The sequence below is a fragment of the Callithrix jacchus genome, chromosome 15 (genome assembly GCF_049354715.1).
Source record: "Callithrix jacchus isolate 240 chromosome 15, calJac240_pri, whole genome shotgun sequence".
NCBI lineage: Eukaryota > Metazoa > Chordata > Mammalia > Primates > Cebidae > Callithrix > Callithrix jacchus.
Genome location: NC_133516.1, coordinates 872,486 through 897,055, shown reverse-complemented (window position 1 = coordinate 897,055; position 24,570 = coordinate 872,486). Strand labels below are relative to the sequence as shown.

At 39.4% G+C, this 24,570-nt stretch overlaps 1 long non-coding RNA gene across 1 annotated transcript; it reads right to left on the bottom strand.

Annotated features, from left to right (window-relative positions):
• Window positions 1-614: 614 nt before the first annotated feature.
• LOC103790916 (uncharacterized) lies at window positions 615-14,585 on the bottom strand. The gene is made up of 3 exons (XR_008479200.2): window positions 14,469-14,585; window positions 2,496-2,752; window positions 615-920 (listed from the first exon to the last, which is right to left on the bottom strand). It is a non-coding gene; the product is annotated as an uncharacterized LOC103790916 (long non-coding RNA).
• Between the last annotated feature and the right edge of the window lie 9,985 nt (window positions 14,586-24,570).

Sequence of the window (24,570 nt, the reverse complement as noted above, 5' to 3'; positions counted from 1 at the left end):
CTTGAACCTGGGAGGCAGAGGTCACAGTGAGCCAAAATATTTCCACTGCACTCCAGCCTGAGTGACAAAGTGAGGCTCTGTCTCAAAACAAAACAAAATTTAATCAATGAAGCTAAGAGCTGATTTTGAAAAAAATCAAAGTCAAAGCCCTTACCTAGACTAACAACAGAAAAAGAGAATATGTTACTAATATAAGAAATGAAAGAGACAACATTACAACTTGTCTTACAGAAATAAACAGAATTACAAGAAACTATTAAGAACAGTTATACAGTAAAAAATTCTACAATTTAGAAGAAATGAGAAAAGTAGTAGAAACATATAACCTACCAAGATTGAATGAATAATAAATGGGGAGCTTAAGGAGACCAATAACAAATAGAGGACCTGAAGAAGTAATGTTTCAAACTCCAAAATATAGCCTAGGACCAGATTACTTCATGGGTAAATTCTACCAAACATTCAAAGAAAATTTAATATAAAACATACTCAACATCTTTGAAAAAATAGAAAAAAGAGGTAACACTTTCAGAGTCATTTTATAAGGCCAGCTTCCCCTTGATATCAAAGCAAGAAAATATACTTCTGAGAAGAAACTTATAGGCCTTAAGAAATATGGTGTATAAATTTAATCTAAATAAATCTGTATACAAAGTGTCAATTCTCAGCAAAAGTTTTTTGAAATCAACAAATAAAACTTTCATACAGGATTTTAGTTAAAACTCATCTATACCATCTGTCAGATATTGTTACTGAAGCTTATCATAATTGGAGTTCACTCGAGCAGTAGTTTGTTCATCCGTTGGGAACTGATATATCTGAATGCCAATGCTAATCAACTCACTCGTTACTTCCCCTTAAACGTCTGGAAATCGTTTAAGAAACGTGTCTCCTTTGGCAATCAGTGGTATAATGTTCACCTATTAAGAAAGAAGACAAACAAAACCTCAGCACTGAGGATTCATGGTTCATCCTGTAGTTTTTATAGTAAAGCCCTCACAATCTCTGACAACAAATTGTGTAACTAGATAATCACTGACTGGTATGCCTTTCTTTAAAATTATTTTCCAAAATTATCAATTCTTTTGAAGATTCACCTTTTATCTGAATTCAGATTTAGGAATTTCAACCTTGTTTCTCTTTTAAAAATCCCTTACACTTCTACACATATGGATTAGTAAAACGTAAATCATAGGACAACTTAAAGTATCTGATTTATTTGCAATTTTATTTCTTATTATCCTGAGTGATAAAAGACAAAATAAAAGATCTTTCATCAAAATGGTGGAAAAAATTTTTTTCTACTTTTTAGATCACATTTTTCATCAATCAATCTTCATTAATGTTCCATTTTCACACACTCTTGCCCCACCTACATGTGTTTGCAGATAGATTTGCTTTTGTTTTTCAAAGACCACTTGAAAAGAATATAAATATTTTAAGTTACCATATTCCTGTTTTGTTTTTATTTTATTTTGAGACGGAGTCTCACTCTGTTGCCCAGGCTGGAATGCAATGGTGCAATTTAGGCTCACTGCAGTATTTGTGTATTTGATGTTGAGTTTTTACCCACAGAGTTCTTTCCTAGTGCTTCAATATTATCTATCACTCCTGTCTTTTGCATTTGTGCTTATTTAAGTAAACTTACTAGAAAATAACAATATTCAAGAATATACAATGTCTTATTACCTTTAAAAACCTTATTAAACTATAGCTCCACAAAAACAATATCTGTAATATAGTAGAAATACCTAAATATAAATTTTAGGCCTACTGCTTTTGTTTTAGAGTGCTCAAAGCACATCTTTTAAAATATCCATGGACAGGCCCAGTGTGGTGGTTCATGCATGTAATCCTAGCACTTTGGGAGGCCAAGAACGGTGGATCACCTGAGGTCAGGAGTTCCAGGCCAGGCTAGACAACATGATAAAACCCTGTCTTTCCAAATAATACATAAATATTAGCCAGGTATAGTGGTGCATGCCTGTAATTTTAGCAATTCAGGAGGCTGAGGCAGGAGAATTGCTTGAACCTGGGAGGCAGAGGTTGCAATGAGCTGAGATTACACTATAGCACATCAGCCTCATTGACAAGAGCAGAACTCCATGTCTCAAAAACAAAAAAAGAAATCCATGAACAAATCTAGGGCTGTAATATTATAGCATAGTTGCTCAAAATTGTATAAACTTTAATATCTAAAAATAAAACTTTCTCCAGTAAGGACCAGAAAACTCCTAAGGTATACTCAAGCTGAGATTGCACCAATGAACTCCAGCCTGGACAAGAGCAAAACTCCATCTAAAGAAAGAGAAGGAAGGAAAGAAGGAAGGAAGGAAGGAAGGAAGGAAAAGAGGGAGGGAGGGGGAGAGGGAAGGAGGAAGGTAGGGAGGGAAGGAGGAAGGAAGGAAAGAAAGAGAAAGAAAGGAAGGAAGAAAGAGAGGAAGGAAGGAAGGGAGGGAGGGAAAGAAAGAGACAAGCAAGGCATAGTGACTCACGCCTGTAATCCCAGCACTTTGAAAGGCTGAAGGCAGCAGAGTGCTTGAGTCCAGAATTTCCATATCTGCACAGAAAATATGGCAAGACCCCCGCCTTTACAAAAACCTAAAAATTAGCCAGGTGTGTGGGCATGTGCCTGTGGTCCCAGCTACTCAAAGCTGAGGTGGGAGGATCCCTTGAGTCTGGAAGTTCAAGGCTGCCATGAGTCTCGTTCATGCCACTTCACTCCAGCCTGGCCAACAGAGTGAGACCTTTTCTAAAATAAAGATAAAATAAAAAGAGGTTTCAGTGAGTCAAGATTGCACCACTGCATTCCAGCCTCAGCCTGTTCAACAAAAACAACCTCTCCCACAAAAAAATATTTTGAGGGGCACAGACAGCATTCAAATAACTTTTAATAGTGTATTTTTATAATTTTTCTATTTTATTATTTTTACTATTGCTAGCTTCAGTGTGAACCTAAGAAACTAACAATAGTAACTAATAATAAAAAAAGACTGCTTCTCATTTATAAATAAAACTTTATCATAGGTGAGTATGCATAGAAAAAAAACATAGTAGGCAAGACACAGTGGCTCACACCTGTAATCCCAGCACTTTGGGAGGCCGAGGCAGGCGTATAACAAGGTCAGGAGATGGAGACCATCCTGGCTAACATGGTGAAGCTTCATCTCTACTAACTATACAAAAACAAAATTAGTCAGGCACGGTGGCATATGCCTGTAATCCCAGCTACTCAATAGGCTGAGACAGGAGATTTGCTTGAACCCAGGAGGTGGAAGTTTCAGTAAGCTGAGATCGTGGCACTGCACTCGAGCCTGGGTGACAGAATGAGATTCTGTCTCATAAAAGAAAAGAAAAGAAAAAAGCATAGTATATATCAGGTTCTGTATTATGCATCATTTCAGACATCCACTGGGGGTCTTGGAATTTACCCCCAAAAGGGCCATTCTAAAGGCAAATGACCATGATCTGGAAGGTAAGTCAAGGTTGAAATCTATCAAATGTGAATTGTCTCCCCCTGCAATCAAAAATTTATATGTTAAAGCCCTAAACCCCAGTACCTCAGAATGTGACCTTAACTGAGATAAAGCCTTCATTACTGTGATTAAAAAGTGAGACTAGGCTGGGCATGGTGCCTCACACCTGTAATCCAAACCCTTTGGGAGGCCAAGGTGGGCACATCACCAGAAATCAGGAGTTTGAAAACAGCCTGGCCAACATGATGAAACTCCATCTCTAATATAAATACAAAAGTTATCCAGGCATGGTGGTGCACCCCTGTAATCCCAGCTACTCAGGAATCTGAGGCAGGAGAATTACATAAACATGGGAGGTGGAGGTTGCAGTGAGCCAAGATCATGCCATGACATTCTAGCCTGGGCATCAATAAAAAAAGATGAGACTGTTACAGTGGGGCCCAATTCAAACTGACTGGCATCCTTAAAAGAAAATAAAATGTGGACAGCCAGGAGACAACAGTAGAAACACCATGTGAAATCACAGAGATAAGGAGGTCATCTGCCAGACAAGAAAAAAGATTTCAGAAGAAACTACATCTTCTGACACTTTGATCTTGGACTTGTAGTCTCCGATGCTGTAAGAAAATAAATTTCCTTTGTTTAAAGCACTCAGCCTATGCTATTTTGTGATGCCAGCCCCAATACACTAAAGCAAATGCCTTAAATATTAACGGAAAAAAACAATTAGGATATATACATATATTACAAAATAACGGGGACAGTCAGGCACCACATAATAGTATTTCAGTAATGATGGGCCAGATATATGATGGTGCTTCCTTAATAGTATAATACTGTACCTTTACTTTTTGTTGTTTTTATTTATTTAAACATGTATGTATGTATGTATTTTGAGACTGAGTCTTGCTCTGTCACCCAGGCTGGAGTGCAGTGGTGTGATCTCAGCTCACTGCAACCTCTGCCTACCGGATTTAAGTTATTCTTTTGCGTCAGCCTTCCAAGTAGCTGGGATTACAGGTGCTCACTACCATTAGTTAATATTTTGTATTTTAGTAGAGATGAGGTTTGTCTTATTGGCCATGCTGGTCTCGAACTCCTGACCTCAGTGATCTGCCCGTCATCTCTGCCTCCCAAAGTGCTGGAATTACAGACATGAACCTCTGTGCCCAGCCTTTTATACTTCTATATATTTAATTTCTGAATTGAGGGGATCTATGTGCAGGTTCGTTACTTAGATATATTGCATACTAGAATTTGGCTTTCAGTGTGCACCTCAACCAAACAGTGAACATTCTACTCAATAGGTAATTGTTCAAATCTCAACCTCCTCTCACCCTTCCCCCTTATAAAGGGCCCAGTGTCTATTATTTCTGTCTAATACTGTACCTTTTTTCATGTTTAGATACACAGATATGGCCAGGCATAGTGGCTCACGCCTGTAATCCCAGCGCTTTGGGAGGCCAAGGTGAAAAAAAAAAGGTGAGTGGATCACTTGAGGTCAGGAGTTTGAGACCAGTCCATCATGTTGAAACCCCATCTCTATTAAAAATACAGCCATGCATAGTGATGCAGCACTGCAGTCCCAGCTACTCGGGAAACTGAGGTGGGAGAAAAACTTGAACCCAAGAAGCAGAGATTGAAGTGAGTCAAGATCATGCCACTGCACTTCAGCCTGGGAAACAGTAAGACTCCATCTCAAAAAATATATATATAAATTTAAATAGATAAACAGATATGTACCATTGTGTTAGAATTCTACAGTATTCTGTGCAGTATCATGCTGTCTAGGCTTGCAGCCCAGGAGCAACAGGCCATACAATAAAAGACTATAACCTAGGTGTGTAGAAGGCTATATCACCTAGGTCTGTGTAGGTACAGTGTGGAATACTGGATACCAGAGGTTGGGGGAGCAGGGAGAGAAGAAATGAGGAGCTGTTTCTCAAAAAGTACAGTTTTTGTTTTTTACTTTTATTTTAGGTTTGGGAGTACACACAGAGGTTTGTTACATAGGTAAACTCATGTTGTGAGGGTTTGTTGTACAGATTATCTTGTAACTGAGGTGCTAAGCATAGCACCCAATAGTTATTTTGTCTGATTCTCTCCTTCCTCGAAACCTGCACCCTCGAGTAGACACCAGTGTCTATTATTCCTTTTTTTTGTGTCCATGTGTTCTCAACACTCAGCTCCCAGTTGTAAGCGAGAGCATGGTGTACGTTCTCAGCCAAAAAAAAAAATGAGATCATGTCCTTTGATCTCATAGAGAGAGCTGGAGGCCATCATTTTTAACAAGCCAACAGAGCTTACTATTATTACTATTCACAATAGCAAAGACATGGAATCAACCTAAATTCTCATCAATGATAGACTAGATAAAGTAAATGTGGTACATATACACCATGGAATACTACACAGCCATGAAAATGAAAGCGATCATGTCATTTGCAGGAACATGAATGGAGCTAGAGGCCATTCTTAGCAAACTAACAGTTTCAAACAGACAGGGGAAATAATTTTTTAGATCTATTACACAGCATTGTGACTATAGTCAATGTATTGTATATTTCAAAATAATCAAAAGAGTAAATTTCAAATTTCCCATTATAAAAATGACAGGTAAGCCACTTAACAGATAAGTTAATTTATTTGATTAAATCATTTTAATCACATGGTAAACATATATCAAAATATCATGTTGTATCCACACATGTATATAATTACTATCCTTCAATTAACAATAATATTTGGCTATACTGCCCAAAGTAATTTACAGAATCAATGCTATCCCCATCAAGCTACCATTGACTTTCTTCACAGAACTTGAAAAATCATCATGAACTTCATATGGAACTAAAATAGAGCCCACATAGCCAAGTCAATTCTAAGCAAAAAGACCACAGTGGGGGACATCACACTACCGGATTTCAAACTATACTACAAGGCTACAGTAATCGAAACAGCATGGTACTGGTACCAAAACAGAGATACAGAACAATGGAACAAAACAGAGGCATCGGACGTAACACAACATACCTACAACCATACAATATTTGATAAACCTGACAAAAACAAGCAACAGGGAAAGGATTCCCTGTTTAATAAATGGTGTTGGGAAAACTGGCTAGCCATGTGCAGAAAGCAGAAACTGGACCCCTTCCTGACACCTTACACTAAAATTAATTCCAGATGGATTAAAGACTTAAACATAAGACCTGGCACCATAAAAGCCCTAGAAGAAAATCTAGCCAAAACCATTCAGGACATATGAGTAGGGAAGGACTTCATGACCAAAACACCAAAAACATTGGCAAAAAAAGCCAAAATAGACAAATGGGACCTAATCAAACTCCACAGCTTCTTCACGGCAAAAGAAACAGTCACTAGAGTGAATCGGCAACCAACAGAATGGGAAAAAATTTTTGCAGTTTACCCATCTGACAAAGGGCTGATATCCAGAATTTACAAAGAACTCAAATGGATTTACAGGAGAAAAACAAACAAGCCCATTCAAAAATTGGCAAAGGATATGAACAGACACTTTACAAAAGAAGACATACATGAGGCCAACAAACATATGAAAAAATGCTCATCATCACTGGTCATTAGAGAGATGCAAATTAAAACCACATTGAGATACCATCTCACGCCAGTTAGGATAGTGATCATTAAAAAAATCTGGAGGCAACAGATGCTGGAGAGGATGTGGAGAAATAGGAACACTTTTACACTGTTGGTGGGAGTGTAAACTAGTTCAGCCATTGTGGAAGACAGTGTGGCAATTCCTCAAGGCCTTAGAAATAGAAATTCCACTTGACCCAGCAATCCCATTACTGGGTATATATACAAAGGACTATAAATCGTTCTACTATAAGGACACATGCACACGAATGTTCATTGCAGCACTGTTTACAATAGAAAAGACCTGGAACCAACCCAAATGCCCATCAAAGATAGACTGGATTTGGAAAATGTGGCACATATACACCATGGAATATTATGCAGCAATCAAAAAGGATGAGTTCGTGTTGTTTATAGGGACATGGATGAATCTGGAGAACATCATTCTCAGCAAACTGACACAAGAACAGAAAATGAAATACTGCATATTCTCACTCATAGGTGGGTGATGAAAAATGAGAACACATGGACACAGGGAAGGGAGTACCAAACACTGGGGTCTATTGGGGGGAAGAGGGGAGGGCCAGTGGGAGGGGGTGCTGGGGAGAAATAGCCTGGGGAGAAATGCCAAATGTGGGTGAAGGGGAGGAAGGCAACAAAACACATTGCAATGTGTGTACCTATGCAAATGTCTTGCATGTTCTGCACATGTACCCCAAAACCTAAAATGCAATAAAAAAATAAAAAATTAAAAAATAATATTAATTTTAAAAATAAATAAAGGGGGGAAGTACTCAAGATGGCGCTGTGAGAACAACCCAGGATTGGAGCTCTCATTGAATCCGCAAACAGGTGAGTCAGAGCTGCATTTCCAGACTGATCTTTGTTGCCCACAGAACAGGGAAACTCCCAAGTATAAAAAAGACACGGGATGCCAGGCAGTAGGTCTGCCTGGCGAAGCCGGCAGCCAGGGCGGCAGCGGCCAGCCCCACCCAGCAGTCCCCACAGGGCGTGCTTGTCCGGGTGCCCTGTTGAACCGGAAACCTGAGACTTGAGAGGGCTGGACTTGAGACTGAACGAGACTTGGACAGTAGGCCAGCCCAGGGGATTGCAGGGACAGATCGTTTGGGATACCCAGTGGGACGAACAAAACCGTGATTTCAAACTATCCCGAGCAGACGGTCCAAGATGCTCTGTGGGGGAGGGGCGTCCACCACTACCGAGGCAACCCACCCCAACTGAGATACATGCCCACTGCTGACGCAGCCAGCCGTTGCCAAGGCAACACATCCATACTGAGATACACGCCCACTGCTGACGCAGCCTGCCGTTGCTGAGGCAACAAGCTACAATGAAGAGACTCCGCCGCAGGGCGTGGCAGAGACCACAGCAGAGCCTGCAGGAACAGGGCGAATCACAGAACAGCGGGGCAGAGCCTCGGCAGCCAAACAGTGCTTAGTCTGCCTTCTAACTGGGCAGGACACCTCAACGGAAATCAAAAAATATAGCCCGAACCCCACAACACAGAGCATTTGAGAAAAAAAGTGTTTCTTTTTTTTAATGAGCTCTGTTGCAGCAGAATCAAACATAGCAGCCTAACAGCCCTGAATGAACAACAGAGCTCACAGCTCAGCAATTGAGCTCCAAAAAAGTACAGACTGTCTCCTCAAGCAGCTCCCTGACCCCTCTATATCCAAAAGACTGACATTTGGCAGGCATCATCCTGGGACAAAGATAGCAGAAAAAGAAACGGGTAGCATCCCTCACTGTGCCACAGCTGCTAGAGGTGCACCCCAGACAAGCAGGGCCTGGAGTGGACCTCAGCAGTCATACAGCAAAGGGGCTAGGCTGGTAGAAGGAAAACCAAGTAACAGAAATACTTCATCATCAACAATCTAAGAGTCCACTCAGAGACCCAATCGAAAAGTCAGCAACTACGCAGACGACAAGCGGATAAACCCACAAAGATAGGAAGAAACCAGCGAAAAAAGGAGGAAAACACCCGAAACCAGAACACCTCGCCTCCTAGAGAGGACCAAAACCCCTCACCAGCAAGGGAGCAAAGCTGGACGGAGAATGACTGTGACAAAATGACGGAATTAGACTTCAGAAGGTGGATAATGAGAGACTTTTGTGAGCTAAAAGAACATGTATTAAATCAATGCAAAGAAACTAAGGAACTTAAAAAAACATATGAGGAAATGATAACAAGAATAGATAACATAGAGAGGAATATGAATGAATTAAAGGAGCTGAAAAACACAATACGAGAACTTCGCGAAGCATGCACAAGTTTCAATAGCCAAATTGACCAAGGAGAAGATAGAATATCTGAAGTCGAAGACCAACTCAATGAAATAAAACAAGAAACCAAGATGAGAGAAAGAAGCACAAAAAGGAATGAACAAAGTCTCCAGGAAATGTGGGACTACGTGAAAAGACCTAACCTACGTTTGATAGGTGTACCAGAAGGGGACGAAGAGAATGAATCCAAGCTGGAAAATACTCTTCAGGACATCATCCAGGAAAACTTCCCCCACCTAGCAAGACAGGCCAACACTCAAATGCAGAAAATACAGAGAACACCACAAAGATTTTCTGCAAGAAGAGCAACCCCAAGGCACATAATCGTCAGATTCAACAAGGTTGAAATAAAGGAGAAAATACTAAGGCCAGCCAGAGAGAAAGGTCGAGTCACCCACAAAGGGAAGCCTATCAGACTCGCAGCAGATCTCTCGGCAGAAACACTACAAACCAGAAGAGAGTGGGGGCCAATATTCAACATTCTTAAAGAAAAGAACTTTCAACCCAGAATTTCATATCCAGCCAAACTGTCTGCAGAAGTGAAGGAAAAATAAAATCCTTTGCGAACAAGCAAGTACTCAGATTTTGTCACCACCAGGCCTGCTTTACAAGAGCTCCTAAAAGAGGCACTACACATAGAAAGGAACAACCAGTACCAGCCATTCCAAAGTCACACTAAAAGTTAAAGAGCATCAACATAATGAAGAATCTACAACAACCAACAGGCAAAACAGCCACTTAGCATCAAAATGGCAGTATCAAATTCACACATAACAATATTAACCCTAAATGTAAATGGACTAAATGCACCAATCAAAAGACACAGACTGGCAAATTGGATAAAAATCCAAAACCCATCAGGGTGCTGTATCCAGGAAACCCATCTCACATGCAAGGATACACAAAGGCTCAAAATAAAGGGATGGAGGTAGATTTACCAAGATAATAAAGAGCAAAAAAAAGCAGGAGTTGCAATTCTCATCTCGGATAAAATAGACTTTAAAGCAATAAAGATCAAAAGAGACAAAGAAGACCATTACATAATGGTAAAAGGATCGATACAACAAGAAGAGCTAACGATTCTAAGCATATATGGACCCAATGCAGGAGCACCCAGATACATAAGGCAAGTTCTTAATGACTTACAAAGAGACTTAGACTCGCACACAATAATAGTGGGAGACTTTAACACTCCACTGTCAATATTAGACAGATCAACTAGACAGAAAATCAACAACGATATCCAGGGCTTGAACTCAGACCTGGAGCAAGCAAACCTGATAGACATTTACAGAACTCTCCAGCCCAAATCCACAGAATATACATTCTTCTCAGCACCACATCACACCTACTCGAAAATTGACCACATAATTGGAAGTAAAGCACTGCTCAACAAATGCAAAACAACTGAAATCATAACAAACAGCCTCTCAGATCATAGTGCAATCAAGTTAGAACTCAGAATACAGAAACCAACCCAGAACCGCACAGCTTCATGGAAACTGAACAACTGGCTCTTGAATGTTGACTGGGTAAACAATGAAATGAAGTCAGAAATAAAGAAGTTCTTCAAAACCAATGAGAACGAAAACACAACATGCCAGAACCTCTGGGACACATTTAAAGCAGTCTCTAGAGGAAAGTATACAGCAATAAGTGCCCATATGAGGAGAATGGAGAGATCCAAAATTGATACCCTATCGTCAAAATTGAAAGAGCTAGAGGAGCAAGATCAAAAAACTCAAAACCCAGCAGAAGACAAGAAATAACTAAGATCAGAGCTGAACTGAAGGAGATTGAGACACGAAAAACCCTTCAAAAAATCAATAAATCCAAGAGCTGGTTTTTTGAAAAGATCAACAAAATAGACAGACCACTAGCCAGATTGATTAAAAAGAAAAGAGAGAACAACCAAATAGATGCAATAAAAAGTGATAAAGGGGAAATCACCACAGATTCCACAGAAATTCAAACTATCATCAGAGAATATTACAAACAACTCTATGCACATAAACTAGTAAAACTGGAAGAAATGGATAAATTCCTGGACTCCTGTGTCCTCCCAAGCCTAAACCAGGAGGAAGCTGAAACTATGAATAGACCAATAACAAGGTCAGAAGTCGAGGCAGCAATTAAGAGCCTACCACACAAAAAAAGCCCAGGTCCAGACGGGTTCACAGCCGAATTCTACCAGACACACAAAGAGGAGCTGGTACCATTCCTTCTAAAACTATTTCAAACAATCGAAAAAGAGGGAATCCTTCCCAAATCATTTTACGAGACCAACATCATTCTGATACCAAAACCCGGCAGAGACCCAAGAAGAAAAGAAAATTTCAGGCCAATATCCATGATGAACATAGATGCAAAAGTCTTAAATAAAATATTGGCAAGCCGAATGCAACAGCAAATCAAAAAACTTATTCACCATGATCAAGTAGGATTCATCCCTGGGATGCAAGGCTGCTTCAACATACGCAAGTCTATAAATGTAATTCACCACATAAACAGAACCAAAAACAAAAACCACATGATTATCTCAATTGACGCAGAGAAGGCATTTGACAAAATTCAACAGCCCTTTATGATAAAAACCCTCAATAAACTCGGTATCGATGGAACATATCTCAAAGTAATAAAAGCTATTTAGGACAAACCAACAGCCAATATCATACTGAATGGGCAAAAACTGGAAGCATTCCCTTTGAAATCTGGCACTAGACAAGGATGCCCTCTTTCATCACTCCTATTCAATATAGTTCTGGAAGTTCTAGCCAGAGCAATCAGGCAGGAAAAAGAAATAAAGAGTATTCAAATAGAAAAGGTGGAAGCCAAATTGTCTCTAATTGCAGAAGACATGATAGTATACCTAGAAGACCCCATCACCTCAGCCCAAAAACTCCTGAAACTGATAAGCAACTTCAGCAAAGTCTCAGGATATAAAATCAATGTGCAAAAATCACAAGCATTCGTCTACACCAATAACAGACTTAAAGAGAGCCAAATCAAGAACGAACTGCCATTCACAATTGCTACAAAAAGAATAAAATACCTTGGAATACAACTCACAAGGAACGTAAGGAACCTCATCAAGGAGAACTACAAACCACTGCTCAATGAAATCAGAGGGGACACAAACAGATGGAGAAACATTCCATGTTCATGGTTAGGAAGAATCAATATCGTAAAAATGGCTATAATGCCCAAAGTAATTTACAGAATCAACGCTATCCCCATCAAGCTACCATTGACTTTCTTCACAGAACTGGAAAAAACCACCATGAACTTCATATGGAACCAAAAGAGAGCCCGCATAGCCAAGTCAATTCTAAGCGAAAAGAACACAGCGGGGGGCATCACACTACCGGATTTCAAACTATACTACAAGGCTACAGTAATCAAAACAGCATGGTACTGGTACCAAAACAGAGATATAGACCAATGGAACAAAACAGAGGCACCGGAGGCAACACAACATATCTACAACTATACAATCTTTGGTAAACCTGACAAAAACATGCAAGGGGGAAAGGATTCCCTGTTTAACAAATGGTGTTGGGAAAACTGGCTAGCCATGTGCAGAAAGCAGAAACTGGACCCCTTCCTGACACCTTACACTAAAATTAACTCCAGATGGATTAAAGACTTAAACATAAGACCTGGCACCATAAAAACCCTAGAAGGAAATCTAGGCAAAACTATCCAGGACATAGGAATAGGCAAGGACTTCATGAACAAAACACCAAAAGCATTGGCAACAAAAGCCAAAATACACAAATGGGACCTAATCAAACTCCACAGCTTCTGCACGGCAAAAGAAACAGTCACTAGAGTGGATCGGCAACTAACAGAATGGGAAAAAAATTTTGCAGTTTACCCATCTGACAAAGGGCTGATATCCAGAATTTACAAAGAACTCAAACGGATTTACAGGAGAAAAACAAACAAGCCCATTCAAAAGTGGGCAAAGGATATGAACAGACACTTTACGAAAGAAGACATATATGAGGCCAACAATTATATGAAAAAATGCTCATCGTCACTGGTCATCAGAGAGATGCAAATCAAAACCACATTGAGATACCATCTCACGCCAGTTAGAATGGTGATCATTAAAAAATCTGGAGACAACAGGTGCTGGAGAGGATGTGGAGAAAAAGGAACACTTTTACACTGTTGGTGGGAGTGTAAATTAGTTCAACCATTGTGGAAGACAGTGTGGCGATTCCTCAAGGCCTTAGAAATAGAAATTCCATTTGACCCAGCAATCCCATTACTGGGTATATATACAAAAGACTATAAATTGTTCTACTCTAAGGACACATGTACACGAATGTTCATTGCAGCACTGTTTACAATAGCAAAGACCTGGAATCAACCAAAATGCCCATTGATAATAGACTGGATTGGAAAAATGTGGCACATATACACCATGGAATATTATGGAGCAATCAGAAATGATGAGTTTGTGTCGTTTGTAGGGACATGGATGAATCTGGAGAACGTCATCCTCAGCAAACTTACACAAGAACAGAAAATGAAACACCGCATATTCTCACTCATAGGTGGGTGATGAAAAATGAGAACACATGGACACAGAAAGGGGAGTACTAAACACTGGGGTCTATTGGGGGCAAAAGGTGAGGGCCAGTGGGAGGGGGAGGTGGGGAGGGATAGCCTGGGGAGAAATGCCAAATGTGGGTGAAGGGGAGAAGGAAAGAAAAGCACACTGCCATGTGTGTTCCTACGCAACTGTCTTACATGCTCTGCTCATGTACCCCAAAACCTAAAATCCAAAAAAATAAATAAATAAAGGGTCTTAAATACTTCAAAGATGGGTAGTGTTAAAAGTGTACATGCTAGCCCTGATTCTCTCAGTTATTAACATAACAGAGAAATAAAGTATACCCTCAGTGGACAGGCATCATGGCTCATGCCTGTAATTCCAGCACTTTGGGAGGCCACAGAAGGTGAATCATGAGTTCAAGAGATCAAGACTATCCGGGCTAACATGGTGGAAACCTGTATCTACTAAAAATACAAAAACTTGCTGGGTGTGGTGGCACTCACCTATAGTCCCAGCTACTCAGGTTGCTGAGGCAGAAGAAATGCTTGAAGCCAGGAGGCAGAGGTTGCAGTGAGCCAAGATGGTGTCACAGCATTGCAGTCGGGTAACAGAGTGAAACTTGGTAAAAGAAAAAAGAAAAGAAAAAAAGACTTTTAAGAGCACAGAAATTTTTCAATTTTTAAAAATTATCACAGGTTGGGTGTGGTGGCTGATGCCTCTAATATAGCACTTTGGGAAGCTGAGGTGGGTTGACTGCTTGAACGTAGGAAGTTGAGGCTACCATGAGCCATGATCACACCATTGCACTTCAGCCTGGGCAACAGAGTGATACCCTTTATTCAAAAAATATATAATATGGCCATGACAAAAATCATTGTAATTATAAAGATATATTTGAATTAATAGCATGAGTGTTACACTGCTTAAGATAAGTTGAAATGAACATTGGAAAAAATGAAGAAATAGTTCAAATGAGATGTTTGACACCCACACAAAGAATATTAAAGGTGAATCCCAGTTGGGTAAATCTGTCCACCAACTGATTGGATTAACATTTGAAACCAAAATGTTCAAACGTAGTTAAACAATGAATATTATTTTCTTTTTGCTTAAGTTAAAAAAATTTGGAGTTTTTTAATGAATAAAAAAGTCATTTGAGAGGAAAATTATATCAAAGAAATTAGAATTATTATTTGATTATTATAACTTGGACAAGATGCAAATATATTAAGTAAATCTGTGAAAATAGAAGTCTGTATTCAAACACACAGATTTGGTTACTGTTTTTATAAAGAAAGTTAATCTATCCCTCAGCACACTTAAAGAGGCTTTGTTTCTAAATTTAAAAAAATAAGCCTGTAATCCCCGCACTTTGGGAGGCCGAGGCGGTTGGATCATGAGGTCAAAAGATCGAGACCATCCTGGTCAACATGGTGAAACCCCGTCTCTACTAAAAAAAAAATACAAAAAATTAGCTGGGCACGGTGGCGTGTGCCTATAATCCCAGCTACTCAGGAGGCTGACGGAGGAGAATTGCCTGAACCTAGGAGGCAGATGTTTCGGTGAGCCAAGATCGTGCCATTGCACTCCAGCCTAGGTAACAAGAGCGAAACTCTGCCTCAAAAAAAAAAAAAAAATAGCGGCCAGGCACAGTGGCTCACGCCTATAATCCCAGCACATTTGGAGGCTGAGGTGAGCCAATTGCTTGGTGTCAGAAGTTTGAGATCAGCCTGTCCAGCATAGTGAAACTCTGTCTCTACAAAAAATACCAAAATTAGTTCGCTGTGGTGGTACAACCTTGTAGTCCCAGCTACTCCAAAGGCTGAGGCACAAAAATTACCTCAACCCAGGAAGCAGAGGTTGCAAAGAGCTGAGATCTTGCCACTGCACTCCAGCCTGGGCAACAGAGTGAAACTCAGTCTCAAAAATTAAAAAAATAAAGAGAAATAGGGATTTAAGAATATACTACAAGAAATTCTAATGTATTACTCTAACATACAAATTATTTCTTTTATAAGAAAAAAGAAAAAACTTTAATATTTTTTCATTCTGCTCCAGCCTTGCCTGCCTTACATGTGCTCAGAGCACTTACATTAGCCTACAGTTGGGCAAAATCAACTAAGACAAAGATTATGGTAAAATAAAGTATTGAATGTCTCATGCAATTTATTGAATAAAGTGAAAAACAGCACTATCGTAGGGTCAAAAATTGAAGTTGAGTGATTGTCAGCTGGAGATTCTCTACATATGTGAGAAAACCTAAATTAATTTGAAATTTTTATAAAATCAAATGACTTTGACTTCAAATTTGTTACATAGCCTCTGAAGTCCTGTGGGATATCAAATCTACTACTGATAACACCATTCTAGAAAATTAGCAATCCATCAGTATTATACTCAAATTTACCTATTGATCATTTTTTAGGGACTATTAAGCAGTCATTCAATATAATTTTCATGGTTGTAATAAAATAATAAACATTTTAAAACAGACTAAAGTATCATAATTATTTTTATCTTTGGTGATTTATGAAGTTCACTCCTTTTGTTTAAAAAAAGTAGAATTTCCTTTTGAAATCACTGAATTATGTAGCCATTACAATTGAGATGTAGAATATTTCCACCCACCCACTCCACACATTTCTTCAAGCTTTTTTAATAGTCAAAGCCTGACTGTACCCCAGGCATTGAAACCACTGATCTCTCTTTGATCCTACAGTTTTTCTTTATCCATAATAGTATAAAAATACAATCATAAAGTATATAACCTTTCTTTAAAACGTTTTTCTTGTGTTTTGAGGTAATTGTAGCCTTCCCATTCAGTTGTGATAATACAGAGGGATCCTCGGTACTCCAGCCAGTTTCCTCAAGGGTAACACATTGCAACGCCATAATAACACATCACAGCCAAAATATTGACGTTGATGTAACAAGGAACAGAACATTTCCTTCTCAAAATTTTCTCATGTTGCCATTTTACAGAAACACTCAAGGTCCAAAAACCTCCTTAACCCCTGGCAACTAATCATTTGGTCTCCACATGTATGACTTTTGTCCTACTGATCATTTTTAAAAAGTTAAACATAATTCATTTTTTATTTTTAAGCACTTTTATTTAAAAAATGGAAATTATACAACCCCTCCAAACCTATGAGCACGTTAAATACCATTTTGCCATGACAGCTCAGCAGACTTCAGAGTTCTTAACACTATTCCAAGAGGAATATAAATGCGGTTTTATCCAAATTAACACACTTAAAAATGTTTTAGTTTATGTAAAAATAAAGGAATTATGAATCAGCAGGAAAGTTAATGTAGAAGCACCAACAATCAGCTCAGCAGATGTCTACATTTAATTTGTACATTTATAAAATAAGAACCTATTAACTGGCAAGGCACAGTGGCTCACACCCATAATCCCAGCACTCTGGGAGGCAAGTGGATCTCTTGAGGTCAGGAGTTCAGACCTCCAACCCGGCCAAGTAGGTGAAAACCCATCTCTACAAAAATTAGCCAGGCATGGTGGCAGGTACCTGTAGTCCCAGCTCCTCGGGAGGCTGAGGCAGGGGAATCACTTGAACTTAGGAGGCAGAGATTGCAGTGAGCTGACATCTCAGCTCACTGCAACCTCCATCACCTGGGCCATTCTCCAGCCCCAGCCTCCAAAGTAGCTGAGACTATAAGCATGCACCACCATGCCTGGCTAATTTTTACATTTTTTGTAGAGATGGTGTTTCGCCATGTTGACCAGGCTGGTTTTGAAGTCCTGACCACAGATAATCTGCCTGCCTCAGCCTCCCATGGTGCTGGGATTGCAGGTGTGATCCACCACACCTAGCTAATTTTTGTATTTTTGGTAGAGACAGGGTCGCACCATTTTGTTCAGGCTGGTCTTGAACTCCTGAGCTCAAACGATCCTTGTGCCTTAGGCTCCAAAGGTCTGAGATTACAGGTGTGAGCCACTGAGCTCAATCTGCTAACAGAGATTTAAAAATAGCTATGATAAATGTGCAGAGGCATAAAAGAAAGTATGAATATGGAATGAGTAAAAAGACAGAAATCCCAAGAGAAAACAAAAAATATAAAAATTAAGATAAAAGCAGAAAGCTTGGCTGGGCACATTGGCTCATGCCTGTAATCTCAGAACTTTGAAAGGCCGAGGTGGGTGGATCACCTGAGGTCAGGAGTTTGAGACCAGCCTGACCAACATAGTGAAACCCTGTCTCTACTGAATATACAAAAATTAGCCAGGCATGCTGGTGGGCACCTGTAATTAAAGCTCCTTGGGAGACCGAGCAAGAAGAATTCCTTGAACTAGGGAGGCAGAGGTTGCAGTGAGCCAAAATCATGCCACTGCAATCCAGCCTGGGTGACAGAGTGAGATTCCAACTCAAAAAAAAAAAAAAAACAGAAAGCAAAGAAACAGGAAATAAACAGCTCTTAGAGAAAATTCAGTTAGCAAAAGTTTGCTGCTTTGAAAAGACTGATGAGACTGATAAACTCCTAGCTGGATTAATAAAAACATCCAAAACAAATTACTCATAGCAGAAATGAGAAAATATCATTATGGAAAACACAGATATCAAATTTATAATAGAATACTATAAACACATTTATAAACACATTTTGCCAATTAATTTGAAATTACTCTTTTGGCAACAAACTCGAAAATAAATAAATTTTATTGAAAAAAGCAAATTATATAAATGACAAAACGGGAAATACAAAACCTAGTCATATATCTTCTGAAGAAATTCTAGTCAAAAACCTTTCTACAAAGAAATCTTCAGGCCCTGCTGGTTTCACTACTGAATTCTATCAACATGCAGTTGAAGAAAAATTCACACAAACTCTCTACACAACAGAAGAGGAGGGAATTTTTTCCAGTGTATTTTATGAAGCGAGATGTCATGTCAATATAAACACCTGATAGTCCAGATGTGGTGGCTCACGCCTGTAAACCCAGCACTTTCTGAGGTCACGGCGGGTGGATCACCTGAAGTCGGGAGTTTGAGACAGGCCTGACCAACATGGTGAAACCCTTCCTCTACTAACTACAAAAAATTAGCTGGCACAATGGCATATGCCTATAATCCAAGCTATTTGGGAGGCAATCCTAGTCTCTGATAAAATTGACTTTAAACCAACAAATATCAGAAAAGACAAAGAAGGGCATTACATAATGGTGAAAGGATCAATGCATCAAGAAGAGTTAATGATCCTAAATATATACCCACTCAATACAGGAGCACCCAGGTACATAAAGCAAGTTCTTAGACAAAGACACTTAGACTCCCACACAATAATAGTGGGAAACTTTAACATTCCACTGTCAATATTAGAGAGATCAACGACAGAAAATTAACAAGAACATCCAGGATGTGAACTCAGATCTAGACCAAGCAGACCTAATAGATATCTACAGACTTCTCCACCCCAAGTCCACAGAATATACATTCTCAGCACCACATTGCACCTACTCTAAAATTGACCACATAATTGGAAGTCACTCCTCAGTAAGCACAAAAGAACAGAAATCAACAACAAGTCTCTCAGACCAAAGTGCAATCAAATTAGACCTCAGAAATCAGAAATTAATTCAGAACCACACAACTTCATGGAAATTGAACAACCTGTCGACTGGATAAACAATGAAATGAAGGCAGAAATAGAGATGTTCTTTGAAACCAACAAGAATGAAGACACAATGTACAAGAATCTCTGGGACACATTTAAAGCAGTGTCCAGAGTAAAATTTATAGAAATAAATGCCCACCAGAGAAGTAAGAAAAGACATAAAATCAACACCCTATCATCAAAATTGAAAGAGCTAGAGGAGTAAGATCTAAAAAACTAAAAAACTAGCAGAAGACAATAAATAACTAAGATCAGAGCAAAACTGAAAGAGATGGAGAAAAAAAAATTCTTCAAAAAATTAATAAATCCAAGAGTTGGTTTTTTGAAAAGATCAACAAAATAGATCACTAGCTAGATTAATAAAACAGAAAAAAGAATAATCAAATAGATGCAATAAAGAATGATAAAGGGCATATCACCACCCATGCCACAAAAATACAAACTACCATCAGAGATTACTACAAACAACTCTATGCACATAAACCAGTAAAGCTGGAGGAAATGGACAAATTCCTGGACACTTGCAACCTGCGAAGCCTAAACCAGGAAGAAGTTAAAACCTTGAACAGACTAATAACAAGGGCTGAAGTTGAGGCAGCAATTAATTAACCACCCAAAAAAAGTCCACGTCCAGATGGGTTCACAAACAAATTCTACCAGACATATAAACAGGAGCTGGCACGATTCCTTCTGAAACTATTCCAAACAATACAAATAGAGGGAATCCTTACCAAATCATTTTGAGACCAACATCATCCTGATATGAAAACCCAGCAGAGACTCGACAAAAAAGAAAACCTCAGGCCAATATCCATGATGAACATCAATGCAAAAATCTTCAATAAAATACTGGAAAACTGATTGCAACAGTACATCAAAAAGCTCATCCATCACAATCAAATAGGCTTTATACCAGAGATGCAAGGCTGGTTCAACATACACAAGTCAATAAACGTAATCCACAACATAAACAGAACCAGAGAGAGAGTCCGCCAACACAGAGGGGGGCCGAGGCAGTTCTAACTACCCCCATATAAACAGGACTTTAGGGAAGTTTGCACAGCATCTGGGAAGAGCCTGCAGCACCTCAGCAAAGTCTCTGCAGGCAGACAGTGACTAGGCTGCCTCCTTGCTGGGCAGGCCAGCCCTGATAAAGAAAAGGCAGCAGCACAGTGGTATCTCATAAATAAAGCCCTAACTCCGTGGGACAGAGCACCTGGGAACAAAAAGCGGTTTATGAGTTCTGCTGCAGCAGACCTAAACGTACATGCCCAGCAGCTCTGAATGAACAACGGAGCTCTCAGCTCAGCATTTGAGCTCCTATAAAGGACAGACTGTCTCCTCAAGCAGCTCCCTGACCCCGTATATCCAGAGTCACCTCATAAAGAAGAGATTACACTGACATTTGGTGGGTATCCTTCTGGGACAAAGATAAGAGAAGAAGAAACTGGTAGCAACCCTTACAGTTCTGCAGCTGCTGCAGGTGATCCCCAGGCAAGAGAGCCTGGAGTGGACCTCAGCAGTCCTACAGCAGAGGGGCCAGACTGTTCGAAGGAAAAATGAGAAACAGAAATAACTTCATCATCAACTGGACATCCACTTAGAAACCCAATCTGAAAATCAGCAACTACAAAGACGACAGGTAGATAAATCCACAAAAATGGGAAGAAACCAGCACAAAAAGGAGGAAAACACCCGAAACCAGAACACCTCTCCTCCTACAAGAAATCAGTTTCTCACCAGCAAGAGAACGAGGCTGGATAAAGAATGAGTGTGATGACATGACAAAATCAGACTTCAGAAGAAGATGGGTAATGAGAAACTTCTGTGAGTTAAAAGAACATGTTCTAAGCCAATGCAAAGAAACTGAGAACATTGAAAAAAGATTTGACAAAATGCTAATGAGAATGGACAACTTAGAGAGAAATATAAATGAATTACTGGAGCTGAAAAACACAACATGAGAATTTCGCAAAGCATGGACAAGTTTCAACAGCTGAACTGACCAAGCAGAAGAAAGAATATCAGAGGTCGAGGATAAACTCAATGAAATAAAAAGAGAAGGCAATACTAGAGAAAAAAAGCATAAAGTGTTCCAAGAAATATAGGACTATGTAAAAAGACCTAATCTACGTTTGATAGGTGCACTTGAATGTGACAAAGAGGATGAATCCAAGCTGGAAAATACTCTTCAGGATATTATCCAGGCGAACTTCCTCAACCTAGCAAGGCAGGCCAATATTCAAGTCCAGGAAATACAGAGAACACCACAAAGATATTCCTCAAGAAGAGCAACCCCAAGGCACATAATCGTCAGATTCACCAGGGTGGAAATGAAGGAAAAAATATTAAGGGCAGTCAGAGAGAAAGATCAGGTTACCCACAAAGGGAAGCCCACAGACGATCTCTCAGCAGAAACCCTGCAAGCCAGAAGAAAGTGGGGGCTGATGGTCAACATCCTTAGAGAAAAGAACTTTCAACCCAGAATTGCATATCCAGCCAAACTAAGCTTCAAAAGTGAAGGAAAAATAAAATCCTTTGCAAACTAGCAAGTACTCAGAGATTTTGTCACCACAAGACCTGCTCCACAACAGCTCCTGAAAGAGGCACTAAACATAGAAAGGAACAACCAGTATCAGCCGCTCCAAAAATATACCAAATGGCAAAGAGCATAAACAAAATGAAGAATCTGCATCAACAAACTGGCAAAACAGCCAGCTAGAATCAAAATGGCAGGATCAAATTCACACATAACAATATTAACGCCAAATGTAAATGGACTAAATGCCCCAATCAAAAGACACAGACTGGCAAGTTGGATAAAAAGCCAAAACCCATCGGTGTGCTGTATCCAGGAAATCCATCTCACAGGCAAGGATCCACAAAGGCTCAAAATAAATGGATGGAGGAAGATTTACCAAGCTAATGGAGAGCCAAAAAAAAGCAGGAGTTGCAATTCTCATCTCTGATAAAATAGACTTTAAAGCAACAAGTATTAAAAGAGACAAAGAAGGACATTACATAATGGTAAAAGAATCAATGCAACAAGAAGAGCTAACAATCCTAAACATATAGGCACCCAATATAGGAGCACCCAGATACACAAGGCAATTTCTTAATGACATTCAAAGAGACTTAGACTTCCACACAATAATAGTGGGAGACTTTAACACCCCATTCTCAATATTAGACGGATCAACCACACAGAAAATTAACAAGGATATACAGGACTTGAACTCAGACTTGGAACAAGCAAACCTAATAGACATTTACAGAACTCTCAACCCCAAATCCACAGAATATACATTCTTCTCAGCACCACATCACACCTACTCTAAAATTGACCGCATAATTGGAAGTAAATCACTCCTCAGCAATTGCAAAAGAACAGAAATAAGAACAAACAGTATCTCAGATCATAGTGCAATCAAGTTAGAACTCAGAATTCAAAAACTAACTCAGAACCGCACAGCTTCAGGGAAACTGAACAACTGGCTCTTGAATGTTGACTGGATACACAATAAAATGAAGGCAGAAATAAAGATGTTCTTTGAAACCAATGAGAATGAAGACACAACATACCAGAATCTCTGGGACACATTTAAAGCAGTCCCTAGAGGAAAAATATATAGCAGTAAGTGCCCGCATGAGAAGGAAGTAAAGATCCAAAATTGACATCCTATTGTCAAAACTGAAAGAGCTAGAGAAGCAAGGTCAAAAAAACTCAAAACCTAGCTGAAGACAAAAAATAACTAAGATCGGAGCAGAACTGAAGGAGATAAGACACAGAAAACACTTCAAAAAATCAATAAACTCAGGAGCTGGTTTTTCAAAAAGATCAACAAAATAGACAGACAACTAGCCAGATTAATGAAAAAGAAAAGAGAGAATAACCAAATTGAAGCAATAAAAAAAAATAAAGGAAATATCACCACAGATTCCACAGAAATTCAAACCATCATCAGAGAGTATTACAAACAACTCTATGCACATAAACTAGTAAACCTGGAAGAAATGGATAAATTCCTGGACTCCTGTGTCCTTCCAAGCCTAAACCAGGAGGAAGCTGAAACTATGAATAGACCAATAACAAGGTCAAAAGTCGAGGCAGCAATTAAGAGCCTACCACACAAAAAAAGCCCAGGTCCAGACGGGTTCACAGCCGAATTCTACCAGACACACAAAGAGAGGCTGGTACCATTCCTTCTAAAACTATTCGAAATAATCCAAAAAGAGGGAATCCTTCCCAAATCATTTTATGAGACCAACATCATCCTGATACCAAAACCCGGCCGAGACCCAACAAGAAAAGAAAACTTCCGGCCAATATCCATGATGAACATAGATGCAAAAATCTTCAATAAAATATTGGCAAGCCGATTGCAACAGCAAATCAAAAAACTTATTCATCATGATCAAGTAGGATTCATCCCTGGGATGCAAGGCTGGTTCAACATACGCAAGTCTATAAACGTAATTCACCACATAAATAGAACCGAAAACAAAAACCACATGATTATCTCAATTGACACAGAAAAGGCATTTGACAAAATTCAACAGCCTTTTATGCTAAAAACCCTCAATAAACTCGGTATCGATGGAATGTATCTCAAAGTAATAAAAGCTATTTATGACAAACCAACAGCCAATATCATACTGAATGGGCAAAAACTGGAAGCATTCCCTTTGAAATCTGGCACTAGACAAGGATGCCCTCTCTCACCACTCCTATTCAATATAGTACTGGAAGTTCTAGCCAGAGCAATCAGGCAAGAAAAAGAAATAAAGGGTATTCAAATAGGAAAGGTGGAAGCCAAATTGTCTCTATTTGCAGACGACATGATAGTATACCTAGAAGACCCCATTGCCTCAGCCCAAAAACTCCTGAAACTGATAAGCAACTTCAGCAAAGTCTCAGGATATAAAATCAATGTGCAAAAATCACAAGCCTTCCTCTACACCAATAAC